This window comes from Delphinus delphis, chromosome 6 (genome assembly GCF_949987515.2).
Source record: "Delphinus delphis chromosome 6, mDelDel1.2, whole genome shotgun sequence".
NCBI lineage: Eukaryota > Metazoa > Chordata > Mammalia > Artiodactyla > Delphinidae > Delphinus > Delphinus delphis.
Genome location: NC_082688.1, coordinates 85,736,078 through 85,755,141, shown reverse-complemented (window position 1 = coordinate 85,755,141; position 19,064 = coordinate 85,736,078). Strand labels below are relative to the sequence as shown.

The following is a 19,064-nucleotide window of genomic DNA, read 5'->3' as shown; positions in this document are numbered from 1 at the left end:
GAAGAAAAACACAATCACATAAAATTCCAAACAAGACCCTTTGCTCCTGCAACTGCTGCTTCTGCAAGTTGACTACCTCCTTAAATAATTCCCCAATGTAGTAGAAGCTCAAGGCTAGAAGGCAGACTAATCTTTTTGACTGACATCAAAGAAAATTACATTATGGGTTTCTAAAAATATTTCAATTATCAATGGAATGAAAGGGGCCTCCACAAAACCAGAAGAATCATGTTCCTAACTAGAACAGTCCTTGTTCCAGAAAACAGCAATTGTTAGGCAAAAGTGTAACATCACTGTACCTCTTGTTTTAAAAGATATTAAATGTATCGTTTCTAATTTTGTGCACCAAAAGAAAAGGGATTGTTTCTCTACTGTGATTCTAAGTAACAAATGTGAATGAAGGCTAAATGGTCTCATATGTTTTATTCTTTGAGAGTAATCATTTAATACGTACAATGTAACTCCAGGGATTATTGTACTTTTCACATTAGGACTGCTCTCATATCAGCACTTCCAGTAAATTACAGGAAAATGAGCCAATTTACCAAGAGTGCATTCTAAGTATTCCTTTGAGATTGTTCATGGAGATTTTTCAAATTTATAGTTAAATACTCAAGGTATATCATTACATCTTAATAGCTGAAAGCCCATTAACATTCTGGATAATAGCCTTCTTGTGGCAAACGAAAAGGTCTTCTCATCTGAAAAAAAAAAAAAGGTATGCAAATGCCTATAAAAGGAAGGAGAGAAATTAAAACGTGGAAACAGATGTTGTAATAAAATGCCCAAGTTCTTCATAAAAGTTCTGATCAAAATGTAGTCCTATTTTATAACAGCAATCCAGCTAAAAGAAAAATTATTTGAAATTATTTCAGTCCCTGTTGTGTACCTAATTTCTTTCAGCATATTTTTTTTTAACCAAAAGTGGGGAAAAAAATGGCAGGGAAAAAGAAACAAAAACTCTGACAGAGTAGATTTATTTAAAATCACTTTTGTATTTCTAAATATCAAGAGGTATTCTTTTATCAACAGCAAAACATTACTTGCTTGACTTTTCAAGTAAAATTGAGCCCTCCATTTTTATTGTTTAACTCCTCCTCACTTCCCTTCTAACTTTTTCGGCCAATCTACTAGACTCTTATTTCCTTTCCTTCTAGAATCTCATTCCAACAATCAAAACTATTGAACTTTCATTTTCTACCTCTCTACAGGCTATTTCCTCATCAAAATCTCACCTATCCTTAAAAGAAGCTGGCTTCCTGCAGCCTTGTACAATCTGGTTTCAGGCTATTTTTTCCAGTCATGGAGACCACACTCCCTTTGAATCCTTGTCCTCTAGTCAAAGGGCCTGCTCAGCACACTGCTCCCTAAAGATGACCTGACATCTTGCCTCCATGCTTTTTGGAGGCAAGTAGTGTGCCACACCTGGAGTGCTCCTGGCTCCCACCTCCCATATCCACCTGCCAAATTCTCTTCTCCCTCCACACAGTTCAAGTCCAATTGCCTCCTGAAATCCTTCCCTGCTCCCTACTCTCCCTCCCCCATCCCCACCAAACTGTATGTGGTAATACACACTTTGACTTTAAGAATGATAGGAATTGAGAGAAATCAGGGATGTAAAAGAATAGTCTGAGATTACCTTAAGGAGAAGCTGGCACTCACTTTAATCCTAGAAAAGTCAATGGACAAAGGGAATAAGCCAGGGTATTTTCTTTTCTGCATGAGAACAATTGAACTTGTCACATAATGAATAATAAACTACAATAAAGCTACTGGCTATATCTATGTAATCAGAAACAATGGATGCTAAAACTTCATCCTGCTGGTGTTTGGAGCTGCTGTAATGCAGTATTTTGTTGACTGGGCTATTAAAATTTTTTTTAATTAAAAAAAAAACTGAATACACACACGAGGAAAAGCCTGAATCAATTAAGACAAGGCTTAACTTTGTGGCTGTCTAAACTATCAAATTTGAAAAAGAATACTTTAGTATTTCTAATAATATAGATAAAACCATTTATTGTCTAACCCTAATAGATTCCTTCATTTACTTGTGAAAGTTAATATCATTTCATAAAATATATTCTATAGAGTAGTTTTCATCACTTCTGTCCCTCGTGGCTGTCCCTAGGCTGCCTTAGAGCCCTGCCCATCCAAGACTGTTAATGTCACTTTGTTTGTCAACCTAACTGGAAATCCTTTTGTCCTCTTCAGTAAATTCTTTTTTTTTTTTAATTGAAGTCTAGTTGATGAACAATATTATATAAGCTACAGGTATACAATTAATTCAGTGATTCACAACTTTTAAAGGTTACACTCCATTTATAGTTATTATAAAATATTGGCTATATTCCCTGTGTTGTACAATATATCATTGTAGCTTATTTTATACATAATTGTTCATACCTCTTAATCCCCTACCCTTATGTTGCCCCTCCTCCTTCCCTCTCCCCACTGATAATCACTAATTTGTTCTCTATATCTGTGAGCCTGCTTCTTTTTTGTTATATTCACTCGTTTGTAGAATTTTTCAGATTCTACATATAAGTGATCTCATACAGTATTTGTCTTTCTCTGTCTGACTTATTTCACTTAGAATAATACCGTCGAAGTCCACCCACATTGTTACAAAAGGCAAGATTTTCATTCCTTTCTATGGCTGCATAGTATTCCATTGTATATGTATACCACATCTTCTTTATCTGTTCATGGACATTTACGTGGCTTCTGTATCTTGGTAAGTGTAAGTAATGCTGCTAAGAACACTGGGGTGCGTGAATCTTTTCCAATTAGCGTTGTTGTTGTTGTTGTTTGAATATATACCCAGGAGTGGAATTGCTGGGTCATATGGTAGTTTTATTTTCAGTTTTTTGAGAAACTTACATACTGTTTTCCACAGTGGCTGCAACAATTTACATTCCCACAACAGTGTACAAGGGTTTCCTTTTCTTCACATCCCCTCCAACATTTGTTATTTGTGTTCTTTTTGATGACAGCCATTCTGACAGGTGTGAGGTGATATCTCATTGTGGTTTTGATTTGCATTTCCCTGACGATGAGTGATGTTGAGCATCTTTTCATGTGCCTGTTGGCCATCTGCATTTCCTCTTTGGATAAATGTCTATTCAGGTCTTCTCTGCCCATTTTTTAATCAGGTTGTTTGTTTGGTTTTTTGTTGTTGTTGTTGTTTTGATTTTGGTTTTTTTTTTTTTTTTGATGTTGAACTGTATGAGCTGTTTATATATTTTGGATATTAACCCCTTATCAGTCACATCATTTGCAAATATTTTCTCCCATTTAGTAGGTTTAGTAGGTTATCTTTTGTTTTTGTTTTTTTTTCCTTTGCTGTACAGAAGCTTTTAAGTTTAATTAGATCCCATTTATTATTTGTGCTTTTATTTCCTTTGTTTAGGAGATAGAGCCAAAAGAACATTGCTGTGATTTATGTCAGAGTGTTCTGCCTGTGTTTTCCTCTGGGAGTTTTATGGTTTTGGGTCTTACATTTATGTCCTTAATCCATTTTGAGTTTATTTTTGTGTACACTGTTAGAGAACGTTCTGATTTCATTCTTTCACATGTAGCTGTCCAGTTTTCCCAGAACCACTTATTTAAGAAACTTTCTTTTCTCCCTTGTATATTCTTGCCTCTTTTGTTGTAGACTAGTGACTTTATTCCTGGGCATTCTATCCTGCTCCATTTGTCTATATTCTGTTTTTGTGCCAATACCATTCTGTTTTGATTACTGTAGCTTTGTAGTATAGTCTGATGTCAGAGAATGTGATTCCTCCAGCTCTACTCTTCTTTCTCAAGATTGTTTTGGCTATTTGGGGTCTTTTGTGTTTCCATACAAATTAAAATTTTTTTTGTTCTAGGTCTGTGAAAAATACCATTGGTATTTTGATAGGGATTGCATTGAATCTGTAGATTGCCTTGGATAGTATGGTCATTTTAACAATACTGATTCTTCCAATCCAAGAACATGGTATAGCTTTCCATCTGTTTGTGTCATCTTCAGTTTCTTTTGTCAGCGTCTTATAGTTTTCAGAGTACAGGTCTTCTGCCTCCTGTGGTAAGTTTATTCCTAGGTATTTTATTATTTTTGATGTTATGGTAAAGGGGATTGTTTCTTTAATTTCTATTTCTGATAGCTGTTGGTGTACAGAAATGCAACAGATTTCTGTATATTAATTTTATATCCTGCAACTTTACTGAATTCATTGATGAGTTGTAGTAGTTTTCTGGCATCTTTAGGATTTTCTACAAATAGTATCATGTCATCTGCAAATATCATGTCATCTGCAAATAGTGACAGTTTTACTTCTTCTTTTCCAATTTGGATTCTGTTTATATCTTTTTCTTCTCTGATTGCTGGGGCTAGGGCTTCCAGTAATATGATGAATAAAACAAGACAAGGGCATCCTTGTCTTGTTCCTGATCTCAGAGGAAATGCTTTCAGCTTTTCACTGTTGAGTATGATGTTAGCTGTGGGTAGGTCCTATATGGTCTTTATTATGTTGAGATATGTTCCCTCTATGCCCACTTTCTGGAAAGTTTTTATCATAAATGGATGTTGAATTTTGTCAAAAGCTTTTCTGCATCTATCAAGATGATCATCTGGTTTTTATTCTTCAATTTGTTAATGTGATGTATCACATTGATTGATTTGCAGATATAGAAAAATCCTTGCATCTCTGGGATAGATCCCACTTCATCACTGTGTATGATCCTTTTAGTGTATTGTTGGATTCAGTTTGCAAATATTTTGTTGAGGATTTCTGCATCTAGGTTCATCAGTGATATTGTTCTGTAATTTTCTTTTTTTGTGATATCTTTATCTGGTATTAGGGTAATGCTGGTCCCATAGAATGCATTTGGAAGTGTTCCTTCCTCCACAATATTTTGGAATATTTGGAGAAGGATAGGTGTTAACTCTTCTCTAAATGTTTGGTAGAATTCACCTGTGAAGCCATCTGGTCCTGGACTTTTGCTTGTTGGAATTTTTTAAATTACTGACTCAATTTAATTATTGGTAATTGGTCTGTTCATATTTTCTGTTTCTTCCAGTTCAATCTTGGGAGATTATACATTTCTAAGAATTTGTCCATTTCTTCTAGGTAGTCCAGTTTTCACAGTAGAGTTGTTCACAGTAGTCTCTCATGATCCTTCATATTTCTGTGGTGTTGGTTGTAACTTCTTTTGCATTTCTGGTTTTATTGATCTGGGCCCTCTTCCTTCTTTCTTGATGAGTCTAGCTAAAGGTTTATCAATTTTGTTTATCTTTTCAAAGAACCAGCTTTTACTTTCATTGATCTTTTCTATTGTTTTAGTTTCTATTTCCTTTATTTCTGCTCTCATCTTCATGATTTCTTTCCTTCTACTATCTTTGGGTTTTGTCTATTCTTCTTTCCCTAGTTCCTTTAGGTATAGGGTTAGGGGCTTTTTGGCTTTTTTTTTTTCCTATAAGTTATGATAATGTTTTATTTTATTTCTTTTTTCCCAGCTTCATTGTGATATAATTCACCTATATTTTATTTTTTTCCATTCTTTTTTTTATTGAAGTATAATTGATTTACAATGTTGTGTTAATTTCTGCCATACAGCAAAGTGATTCAGTTATACATACATACACATTTTTATATTCTTTTCTATTATGTTGTATCATAGGATATTGAATACAGTTCTCTTGAACTATATTGAATACAGTGTTACACAGTAAGATCTTGTTGTTTATCCGTTCTATATATAAGAGCTTTCATCTGCTATAGGGTTAGGTTGTTTATTTGAGATTTTTCTTGTTTCCTGAGGTAAGCCTGTTATCGCTATAAACTTCCCTTTTAGAACTGCTTTTGCTGCATCCCATAGGTTTTGGATAGTCATGTATTCATTCTCATTTGTCTCCAGGTACTTTCTGATTTCCTCTTTGATTTTTTCAGTGAGCCACTGGTTGTTTAGCAGCATATATATATAATTGCTTTAAGTTGTTGATCTGTTAATTTCAAATGCATTTTAACAACCCAACAGTTGTACTCTCCTCCCCTCATGATTACTATTTTTGATATCATATTTTACATCTAATTGTTTTGTGTCTCCCTTAACTGCTTATTGTGGATATAGATTATTTTACTACTTTTGTCTTCTGACCTTCCTACTAGCTTTGTGCATGGATGATTTCCTACCTTTATGTTTGCCTTTATTGATGAGCTTTTTCATTTTGTAATTTTACTTGTTTCTAGCTGTGGCCTTTTCTTTCTCACCTAGAGAAGTTCCTTTAACATTTGTTGTAAAGCTGGTTTGGTGGTGCTGAATCCTTTTAGATTCTGCTTGTCTGTAAATCTTTTGATCTCTCCATCAAATGTGAATGAGAGCCTTGCTGCACAGAGTATTCTTGGTTGTAGGTTTTTACCTTTCATCACTTTAAATATATCATGCCACTCTCTTCTGGCCTGCAGAGTTTCTGCTGAAAAGTCAGCTGATATCCTCATGGGAGTCCCCTTGTATGCTATTTGTTGCTTCTCCCTTGCTACTTTTAATATTCTCTTTATCTTTAATTTTTGTCATTTTAATGACTGTGTGTCTTGGTGTGTTCCCCTTTGGGTTAATCCTGTAGGGGACTCTCTGCACTTCCTGGACTTGGATGACTGTTTCCTTTCTCAGGGTAGGGAAGTCTCCAGCTATTATGTCTTCAAATATGTTCTCAGCCTCTTTCTCTCTCTTTTTTCCTTCTGATACCCCTATAATGCAAATATTAGTGCACTTGATGTTGTCCCAGAGGTCTCTTAAACTGTCTTCATTTCTATTTTTTTCTTTTTTCTTTTGTCTGTTCAATGTCAGTGGTTTCCTCTACTCTGTTTTCCATCTTGCTGATCCCTTCCTCTGTATCATTTAGCCTACTGTTGACTCCTTCTGGTATATTTTTCATTTCAGTTATTGTATTCTTCATCTCTGTTTGGTTGTTCTTTGTAACTCTTTGTTAAAAACTTCTAACTTCTTGCTCTGTGCATACATTCTTCTCCCAAGTTCTTTGATCATTTTTATGATCATTACCCTGAGCTCTTTCTCAGGTAGATTGTCTATCTCCACTTCACTTAGTTCTTCTTCTGGGGTTTTATCTTGTTCCTTCATCTGGAACATGCTCCTCTGATGCCTCATTTTGCCTGAGTTGCTATCTGTATTTTTATTTATCTGGTAGGTTAATTATGTTTCCTGACCCCAAAGAAGTGGCCTTCTGTAGGAGAAGTCCTATGTGTCCCAGCAGTGCACCCCCGTCTCATCATCCAAGCTATATGTTCTAGGGGTTTCCCCTATGAGGGCTGTGTGGGTCCTTCTGTTGCAGGAGGCTGACTCTGTGGGTGGTCTGGTAGTCTTGGTTGGCCCCTAATCCACTTGGTTGCCAAGCCCTGCCTTGTGCGGAGCCTTCTGGCTGCTGGTTGGCTGGGCCTGGTCATGAAGCAGCTGACTGCTGAACCCCAGGGGGCCTCTAGGCTAGTGCTGGCTCACTGGTGGGCAGACTCAGGGTCCAGTAGACCCCAGGGCTGTTGTCTACCCACTGGTGGGTGAAGCCAGGTTCTGGGGTTAGTGCTGGACTACTGGCTTACAGAGCTGGGTCCTGGAGTCTGGCTACAGGGCCCAGGGATCCCACAGCTTGTGTCAGATCACTGGTGGGGAGGGGCTGGTTCCTGACACAGTTGGGTACAGTATCCGGGATATCCCAGAGCTTGTGTTTGTCTGACAATGGGCAGGAACAGGGCCCAGCTGGCCCCAGGGCAGGATCTGGCCTGCTGTAGGCAGGCTGGGTACATAGGCTGTAGGATCATAGTTTTCTTATACCTGGTGACTGCCCCCTGGAGTGTGGACCTGGGTCCTGGCCCTCTGGTGGGCAGGATCATGCCTAGAAGCATGTCTAGAGGTGGCTGTGGGCTCAGGAAGTCTTTAGGCAGCCCATCTGCTGAGGGGTGGGGCTTGTTCCTACCCAGTTCATTTCTTGGCCTGAGGCATCCCTACACAGGTGCTAACGAACAGTTGGGTGCAGCCAGGTCTTAGAACTGAGCTAGAGGGAGGGTTCCACAAAGGCACCTACCAGCACCAGTGTCCACATAGTAGCAGCTCCCCAGAATGGCTGTCACCAGTGTCTATGTCCCTACGGTGAGCCACAGCTGACCCCCGCCTCACTGAGAGACTCTCCAAGACCACAGGTAGGTCTGGTCCAGGTTCCTATCAAATTACTACTTTTGTCCTGGGTCCCAGAGCATATGAGATTTTGTGTGTGTGCTTTAAGAATAAAGTCTCTGTTTCCCACTAGTCCTTTGGGACTCCCGAAATTAAGTCCCACTGGCCTTCAAAGCCAAATGCTCTGGTGGCTTGTCTTCCTGGTGCAGGACCCCCAAGCTGGGGAGCCCAACGTGGGGGTCAGAACACTCACTCCTGTGGAAGCACTATAATTATTCTCCAGTTTGTGGGTATGGGAGTTGATTATATTGTGAATCCGCCCCTCCTACCCATTTCATTGTGGGTCCTTCTTTATGTCTTTAGTTGTAGAAGATCTTTTCTGGTAGGTCCTGGTCTTGTTCACTGATGGCTGTTCTTAAAATTGTTGTGATTTTGGTGTGGTTGTGAGAGGAGGTGAGCTCAGGGTCCTTCTACTCTGCCATCTTGGTCCCCACCTCTAAACCTCTTTCAGTGGATTCTTGAGTATACTCCATATAGAGGCAATTATAAATCTTTTCTCCTTTTAACTTTCCAAGTCCATGCCTGATGACTCATTCTTAGCTGATTATTTGGCCTCCTACCTGACTGAGATGATTTTTGAATCCCTGAAACTCCACCATACCTCAAGGATTTCTAGTTCTTCACAATTAGTGCCATCTCCTGATTCAGAGGAAACATATCGCCTTATCCAGATTCAGAGGAACCAATAATTCCTTCTCACCAAAGCCAATTTTTTCCCCCTGCATCCCAGCTTTTGGAGTCTGAGAGAGCCAAATGAACAGCACTCTTCTTGCACATTCAAATTCTGAACATACTGGGAAATAAGATGAGGATATGGCAAAGGGAGACCAAAATATCACATTATTGATGAAGACTAAACTGGAGAATATGACTTAGTGTGGGAGCCATATATATCTCAAAGCATTACGTTGTACACCTTAAAGTAATACAATATTATGTGTTAATTATATCTCAATGAAACTGGAAAGAAAACAAACAAGCAAAAACTACGTTTGGTCCTATTGTCCATTTTAACTAGTCTACTTTACTGAATTCTAAAGCTGAAAAATTCCTTAGGGCTCACTTCTAACACTCTAGTTTTACCAATGAAGACAATGAGGTCCAGAGAGGTAAAGCAATTTGCCCAAGGTCAATTTCTGAGGCTCTTCCACTTGCTGGTACTTTTCCTTGAAATTCTCATCCTCATGACCATTTCCTTCATATTGTCCAAGTCATAAATCAAATGCTAAGAATCTCTTCCATACCCCACTCTACCTTTTTTATCTTCTTTCAGTTGTGTGGACTAGAATCAATTCAGAGTATAATAGCTTTGGAGAAAAAAGGAGAATTTTTTAGCAAGCCCAGAAGACTCAAAAGATCACCATCACCTTCGCATGGTTTCTATCCTAAGTTATGTTTAATGTGTAACTCTATTAAAACTTGTTTCTTATTACACCTATTTCCTTTTTGCCTTGCATTCATGGATGATCTAAACATTTTTCTCTGCAAGTACATAACTCTCACTGACATCAATCAGGGTCACAGTCCCATGTTTAGGGAAGAACTGAACTGACTGTGGTTGCAAACGCATATATCTGGCCACCTTGAAAGGCCTCTCTCAGCAAATAGTAACCATATTTCTAAGCAGTTCGTTGACTTCAGCACTTTTTGCTATTATTGTGCTCCAATTTTAAATGACAGCTCATCTCACTAAAGCATTTTTCCATTCTCTGTCATAAGCCATAATATAAAATTCCTCCCTTTATCAAACCCAATGATTAGTTTCCAGTGGCTAACCACTGCTACCTCTAAAATAAGTGTGCTATGTGGTGTGTGTTTTAAATGCTTAAATGATTGTTTCAGCAACACCATTAAAGGCTTTGAAAGATTTAATGTACAGAAATACTTTTCTTAAGAAAGGCTGGGGGGGGGTGCGGGGGTTAGTGGAAGAGGATTAAATACTAAACAGAGCTATGGCACAGCAAAGAAACTGCCTTGTCACCTTTAATCATCCAAACAGAAGTGAGCACATTTACAAATGGGGAAACAGCTTCCATTCTGGAACCCTCCAAAGAAAATAATTTCTCTCCTTTCAAGCTACAAAGCCCTCTGTATCACTCTCATGGCCCTTAACTTATCCTGCCTCGTTTTATAGTTACCTTCATCTTCCAAAGGTCTATAAAGAACTTGGGACTCCTAACTCATCTCTGTGTTCATGACCATGTTAAGTAGAATACCCTGTACACAGTAGGTTCTCAATAAATATCTGTGGAATTTGACATCTGAGGGCATTTGTGATTTCAATGTCTAGTTATTTACAGCACAGGGATTCTGGTCTGCATAGGTTCTAGAAGAAAGTTATTGCTTAAACACCTTCTTCCAGACAGCTCTCATTTCTTCTTCTCATCATACACCTGTACTTCTTTCTGCCACATCTCTTTTCTTGTAAGCAACTCAAGGGAAAAGGAGAGAGTTTTGCATATATGCTTATTACATAGCATTGAGCATACTGGGAACAGTTACAAAATATTTAATTCTACAGATTACTTGTTCAGAGGAAGACAGTTGTCTTCTATTGCAAGTGTGTTCATTCTTTAGGATACAGTGATTGCTCTTAATGACAGTAATTAGGTTACTGAAGTATACTGTTTCTGGGCATACTTCCTCAGATAGTCAAATGCATATTGTCATAGAAATATAGCTTATTGATGTGAAATTTGATGATTTCAGAATTAGAAGGAATCTTAGAAGTGCAAATGTATTATGTTTAGAAATGTCACACTAACATGTTATTTTGTAACTTATTTCTCTCACTCAAATAGATGCAAAATATAGCCATGAAAATGCAAATAAATCTAGCTTATTTAATTGCTATACGTTGTCCTGATATGAATTTCCACAATTTTTTTTTAAATTTACTTGGTTGCACCAGGTCTTAGTTGCAGTAGGCGGGCTCCTTAGTTGCGTGCGGTTCATGGGCTCCTTAGTTGTGGCATGCGAACTCTTAGTTGCAGCATGCATGTGGAATCTAGTTCTCTGACCAGGGATCAAACCCAGGCCCCCTGCATTGGGAATGAAGAGTCTTAACCACTGTGCCACCAGGGAAGTCCCTGAATATTCCACAATTTAGCCATACATTTCCCTACTGATAGAAATTTCAGTTCTTTCAAATTTTTCATTATTACAATATTGCAATGAACATCCTTGTACATGTCTCCTGGTACACATGTGCAAGTGTTTCCTGGGTAAAACACCTAGAATTCCATTTTGCCTAATATTAATATTGTCACACCTGCTTTCTTTTTTTTTTTTTTTTTTTCCTGATATACTGATATATCTTCTCTATCCATTTATTTTTAACTTCTTTGGGTTGTTTTGCCTTGGGTATCTTTTTAAAGCAACATTGGGCTGTATTTTTTTTAATATATAGTCATTTAGATAACTGAAATTAATTTTATTTCCATTTATCATGATTATGTTATAAGAGCACTAGTCTCAACCAACTTATTTTGTGCTTTCTATTTACCATGAATTTCTTTGCTTCTTAGCTTTTACTTTTCTACTTTTTGTTGAATTTTTCTGAATTCTCTTTTTTCCCTCTACTGTTTCATACCTTATACAATCTATTTCTTTTCTTGACTATGCCTACTTAAAGTCAATCTCTGAAAAATACAAGGACCATAGAAAGTCTTATCATGAGTCCTTCCTCTTCCCTACTCTATACCAGCTTCCATATTATTGTTGCTAATATCTTAGCATCACATTGTTTTCAACAACCTTCATCCAACTTAGGAAAAAGTCAGTACTTATTTGTTCACAAGCTTCCTTGCTCATGATGGATACATTTCACTCCTTCATACATTTCACTCCTTCTTTCGGGGTTCAATTTTATTACAGTTACTACTGCTACATAACAAATTAACCCAAAATTTTATAGCTTCAAACAGCAAGATTTTATTATATTCTTTATAAATATAAAATATATTTATTATACGCCTTATATATATTACTCAGATAGGGCATTCTTCTGAATCTTATGAATTTGACTACGGCACTCGGTGGAGAATGGGCATGTCTGGGAGGTCTGATGATCAGAGTGGCTACACAAAACCTCTCTAACATGGAAATCTCAGAATAGTCAGAAAACTTATACGGTACCTGGCAGCCTCCAGAGCAAGTGTCCCAAAGAACCAGTTGAACGCTGAATGACCTTTTCTGATCTAGCCTCAAAGGTCAAGGCTTTGTGGAAGTGGTATCACTTCCACCAGATGCTACTGGTTTCAAAAGAGAGTCATATGGCCAGTCCAGATTCAAGAAGAGGGAATTCAACTCCACCTCTGGTTAGGTAACATTGGAGAAGAGCATGTGAGATGGTAGATATTGTTATGACCCCTTTTGGAAAATACAATTTGCCACAATTTCCTTTTTACTTAAGTATATCTTTAGTAACTCTTTCAGGAGGAATCTGGGGGTAGTAAACTCTTTCAACACTTGCATGTTTGAAAATGTCTTTAATACATCCTCACTATTAAGTGATCATTTAAGTGTAGACTTTTAGGCTGACAGTTATTTTCACTTAGCACTTTGAATATATATTACTCTACTATATTCTGACATCTTTTTGCTGATAAGAAGTTTGTAATCAATTTGCATTTCTTGATATTTATTGTTTTTTCTCCCTAGTAGCTTTTATATTCTTTCATTATCTTTGAGTTTCTACAGTTTCATTCAATGTGACTAAATGTGGATTTATTTTTATTTGGCTTGCTCAAGATACAGTGTGCTCCTTCAGTTGAAGGACTTGGGAATTCTTTCCATGTCTAGCCCTGAGAAGACAGCAGATTTCCTTGCCTCTCTGTTGGGACAGTGTAACAGAATTTTCTTTCTCCACTGAATGTAGGGATCTCCCCCTTATGGCTTCTGGCTTTACACAAATAATTCAGTTTTAGTTCTCCACATGTACTGAGTCCATGGCTGGGTACCCCTTCCTTGGTGGAGATCAAGTCTCCCTTACCCACCCCTGCCACACCCAGCTATTAAGGCCTATACCTATTCCTCTGTGAGAGCCTCTTAGATTAGACTCCTATTCATCATACTAACTTTACATTCCCTCTCCATTTTGGTCAACTAAGATAAGCCTTTTTTGGTTTTGAATTTGCGTGTATGTGTGTCTGTGTGTGTGTAGCCATGTGTATGTTGTTATATTTTACCCAGCATTTCTAAATACCTGATATTGGGAGGGGGATTTCCTTTTAACTCAGTTGATCATATGGACCCTGCTATACCACTTAAATAGTCCATACCCACAAGTCCTTTGGCTCAAGAAATTTTCATGAAGGACATGCTTCACTGAATAATTTTATAAGAACCATAGCTATAGATACCCATTCATCATCACAGAAGCCTGGAGAGATGATTAAAGATTAAGAGGATAAGAATATGTGCAAAGAAAGAAGCCAAGATGCAGAGAAAGCTGGATTATATTATTCATTCATTCAACAAATACATGGAATCATCTTCAATTTTCCCTTTGTCTAGTAACTCTCTTGCTCTCCCCACCATGTCCCCAAGGAAAGCTTTCCTGACCTCACTGATTAAGTCAAATTACCCTATTATGATATCTCACAGCACTGTGTACTTTGCAGCACAAAAAAAGTTTTAGCTTTACATCTGTTTTTATAATTATTTAATTAATATTATTCTTCCTCTAAAATGAAGGGGAGTGCCCCTTCTGGTAGTAGTGGAATAGCTTATATCAGACCAATCCTCCCATTGACAACACTTATAAACTCTAGACAACAACAAAAAAAATCTGAAGGCATATGGGAATAAGCAAAAAGCTCACAGAAACTGTAGGTAGTTGACACCTGGGAGAAGAGAATGGCACTGAGCTTCCTGTTTTACAGTTTTTCATCTAACAGTAGGCCCTACTTGGTGCTAGGCAGAGCAGCTAAAATTCAGACTGAAATCTGCAATTTCAATGGTTGAAGAATCGGAGGACAGAGTTCAGAACTGACTCAGCAGCTAGAAAGTAAAGAAGGAAAACTTCAGGAAGGACGAGAGCCTCATATTCTACATATAAACTGCCCAATTTTCTAACTGACCCCATGTTCGGGGCAAACCAAACAGTCCTCTTATGCTAAATGAACAGAACTAAACTGAGATTTTTACTGCTGCCTAATGCAGGGAAGGTAAAGTCAGAAGTTTGAGTTCAGCCAAGTTAACTGCCTGATAAAATAAAACATTTAGTACTGCTTAGAGGAACATAAGGAACCCAGAGTTTCTATAAAATATCAGCACAATGTCCAAGATAAAACTCAAAATTATTAGGCATAAAAGAAACAAGAACATAGGACCCGTATTCAAAGAAAAAGCAATCAAGGGAAACTGACTTGAGTGGACCAAAATATTAGAATTAGCAGGCAAGGACCTTAAAGCAGCTATTAGTATTATAATTAAGGACATAAATGCTGTAATAAATGAACTAAAAGGAAAACTGAGCAGAGATAAACAAAACTAGACTCACCAAGAAAAAAAGACAGTAAGTTCAAATAAATAAAATCAGAAATGAAAGAGGAAAAGTTACAACTGATACCACAGAAATACAAAAGAACATAGGAGACTACTATGAACAATTATATGCCAACAAACTGGACAACATAGAAAAAAATAAATTCCTAGAAACATACAGTCTTCCAACACTGAATCATAAAGAAATAAAAAATCTTGAATAGATCAATTACTAGTAAGGCAACTGAATCAGTATCAAAAACTTCCCAACAAACGGAAGTCCAGGACCAGATGGCTTCAGTGGTGAATTCTACCAAACACTCAAAGAAGATTTAATCATATCCTTCTCAAACTGTTCCAAAAAACTGAAGAGAAGGGAACACTTCCAAATTCATTTTTTGAGGCCATCATTACCCTCATACCAAAACCAGACAAGGACACCACAAAAAGAAAAGAAAACAAAAGAAAAGAAGAGAAAATTACAGGCCAATATCCCCAATGAACAAAGATGCAAAAATCCTCAACAAAGTATTAGTAACCTAATTACAGCAATACATTAAAAAGATCCTGCACTATGATCAAGTGGGATTTATTCCAGTGATCCAAGGATGGTTCAACACAGCAAATCATCATAGGGATACATTACATTAACAAAATTAAAGATAAAAATCATATGCGCATCTCAATAGATGCAGAAAAAGCATCTGACAAAATTGAACATCCATTTAGGATAAAAACTCTCAACAAAATGAGAATAGAGGGAACATACCTCAACATAATAAAGGCCATATAGGACAAACCCACACCTAACAACATACTTAACAATGAAAAGCTGAAAGCTGTTTTTCTAAGATCAGGAACAATACAAGGATGCCTACTCTTACAACTTTTATTCAACTTAGTATTGGAAGTCCTAGCCATGGCAATTAAGCAAGAAAATAATAAAAGGCATCCAAATAAGAAAGGAAGAAGTAAAACCATCACTATTTGCAGATGATATACTCTATGTAGAGAAAACTCAAAGGACTCCAGCAAAAAACTCTTAGAAGTACAAATGAATTTGATAAAGTTGCAGGATACAAAATTAATATACAGAAATCTGTGGCATTTCTATACAGCAGTAACAAAATATCAGAAAGAGAAGTTAAGAACACAATCCCATTTACAACTGCATCAAAAAGAAAAAAATATCTTGGAATAAATTTAACCAAGAAGATGAAAAACCTAAACACTGGAAACTATAGGACACTGATTAAAGAAATTGAAGACATAAACAAATGGAAAGATTTGTCCACGCTCATGGACTGAAATAATTAATACTGTTAAAATGCCCATACCACCCAAAGCAATCTAAAAATTCAATGCAATCCCTATCTAAATTACACTTTTCACAGAACTAGAACAAATAATTCTAAAATTTGTATGGAACCACAAAAGACCCTTAATAGCCAAAGCAATCTTGAGGAAAAAAAAAACAAAGCTGGATGTATCATGCTCCCTATTTCAAACTATACTACAAAGCTATAGTAATCAAAATAGTATAATACTGGCATAAAAAGAGACACATAGATCAATGGAACAGAATAGAGAGCCCAGAAATAAACCCACACGTATACTAATTTATAACAAAGGAGCCAAGAATATACAACATACATACAATACAAAAGTATTGAAAATACTTTTCAATAAATGGTATTGGGAAAACTGGACAGCCACATGCAAAAGAATGAAACTGGACCACTACCTTATACCACACACAAAAATTAACTTGAAGCAGATTATAGACTTGAATGTAAACTGAGAAACCATAGAACTCCTAAAAGAATCACAGGTGGTAAGCTCCTTCACATCACTCTTCTATATGTGTGTGTGTGTATGTGTGTGTGTGTGCGTGTGCACGCGCACACACGTGTGTGTGTGTGTGTATTTGGATCTGACTCCAAAGGCAATGGCAACAAAAGCAAAAATAAACAAATGGGACTATACCAAACTAAAAAGCTCTGCACAGCAAAGGAAACCATCAGCAAAACAAAAAGGCAACCTACTGAATGGAAGAAGTTATTTGCAAATCATATATCCAATAAATGGCTAATATCCAAAATATATAAAGAACTCATCTAACTCAATAACAACAAAAAAGGTGATTAAAAACTGGACAGAGCATCTAAATAGACATTTTTCCAAAGAAGACATACAGATGGCCAACAGGCACATGGAAAGATGCTCAACATCAATCCTCAGGGAAATCCAAATCAAAACCACAATGAGATATCATCTTACACCTGTCAGAATGACTATTATCAAAAAGACAGGAAATAAGTGTTGGTGAGGTTGTGGAGAGGTGGGATCCCTCCTACACTGTTGGGGGGGATGTAAATTAGTACAGCCACTATGGAAAACAGTATGCAAGTTCTTCAAAAACTTAAAAATAGAACTACCATATGATCAGGTACTCCATTTCTGGGTATAGCAAAGAAAACAAAAACACTAATTTGAAGAGATATACGCACCCACTACGTTCACTGCAACATTACATACATTAGCCAAGATACGGAAACAACCTAAGCGCCCACTGATGGATAAATGGATAGAGAAGATGTGAGTTACATATACATAATGTAATACTACTCAGCCATAAAAGAGAAGGAAATTTTGTCATTTTCAACAATATGGATGGACCTTGAGGGTATTATGCTAAGTGAAACAAGTCAGTCAGAGAAAGACCAATACTGTATGATTTCACTTATTTGTGGAATCTAAAAACCAAAACGAATGAACAAACAAAACTACACTAAACTAATAGATACAAAGAACAGATTGGTAGTTTATCAGTGGGCAAGGGGTTTGGGGGTGGATGAAAAGGGGATTAATTGTATGGTGAGAGATGGTAACCAGAATTTTTGTGATGATCACTTTGTAGTGTATACAAATATCAAATTATTATAGTGTATACCTGAAACTAATATACAGTTGACCCTTGAACAAAGCAGGGTTAGGGGTGCCAACCCCCTGTGCAGTTGAAAATCTGTGCATAACTTAAAATCAGCACTTCATATACATGGTTCTGCACCAGCACATAACAACCATGGATCATGTAGTACTGTAGTTCGTATTTATTGAAAAAAATCTGCATGTAAGTGGACCTGCAGTTCAAACCCATGTTGTTTAAGGGTCAACTGTAATATTACATACCAATTTTACCTCAATAAAATATTTAAAAAATAATGAAGAGTGAGAACAAGCAGCACCCAGATCGTGGTTTCTAAATACCTTTTCCAATAACAGGAACCAGGCCTCCTTGGAGAAAGGGCTGACTCTAGTACTGGGACAGGGAAAACATAAGATGAGCCTGGAGCATCATATAGGCCCCAAAGTAAGGAAGTTTAAAAAAAAAAAAAGGAAGGGGCATCCAAAAAGGACATAGGAACCAACTGAAAGAGCTTCCAATGGCCAAAGCTGGAACAATCTGAGTAAGATCATAAACAGTGATAGTACTGGATTAGAACCCAAAGAATAAAATAAATACCTATGACGACTATATTTTAATATAAACAAATGATTGATAAATGGGCAGAGGGGAGGTAGGGTAGGATACATCTTCCTTACAGAAGAATTCCAAATATTAGATGTAGGTACTACCTCTTCCAAGAAGCAGAGTTTAATTTCCCTCCTCTTGAGTATAAGCTGCATTTAGTGACTTGCTTCCAAAGAATAGAGAATGGAAAAGGAAAAATACTAAGTTTACAGTAGAGGAACCTGCAGACATAAACTTGACCACATTATCAAAGTTATTAAGTCATATCAATATCATTATTGCCTGATTTGATTTGATAAGAAGGGCGCTTTACCTCTGTAGTATTCTTCCCAAAACCAATAACCTAAGCATAAGAAAACACCAGACAAACTTGACATTAAGGGACATTCTAAAAAATACTTGACCAGTACTCTTCAAAAATGTCAAGGCATGGGGACTTCCCTGGCGATCCAGTGGTTAGGATGCCATACTTCCACTGCAGGGGGTGCAGGTTCCATCCCTTGTCCGGGAACTAAGATCCCACACGCCACGCGGCGTGGCCAAAAATAAAAATAAAAAAAAATTAAAATTCAAGGCATGAAAAGCAAGTAAAATCTAAGAAACTGTTACAGATTGGAGGAGACTTGGGGATATGAAAATGGAATGTAATGCGGTATCCTACATTGGATCCTAAAACAGGAAAGAAAAAAAAAAGGACATTCGTGGAAAACTGTAGTTCATATCACTGTACCGATGTTACTTTTATCATTTAACAAAGACATCATGGTTATATGTATATTATGTATACCATTAGGGGAAGCTGGATGATGTATGT

The 19,064-nt window shown here is 37.0% G+C and overlaps 1 protein-coding gene across 4 annotated transcripts in view; it reads right to left on the bottom strand.

Annotated features, from left to right (window-relative positions):
• AOPEP (aminopeptidase O (putative)) overlaps positions 1-19,064 on the bottom strand; it is a 374,694-nt gene that overhangs the window by 319,317 nt on the left and 36,313 nt on the right. The gene's annotated exons all lie outside the window — the stretch shown is intronic.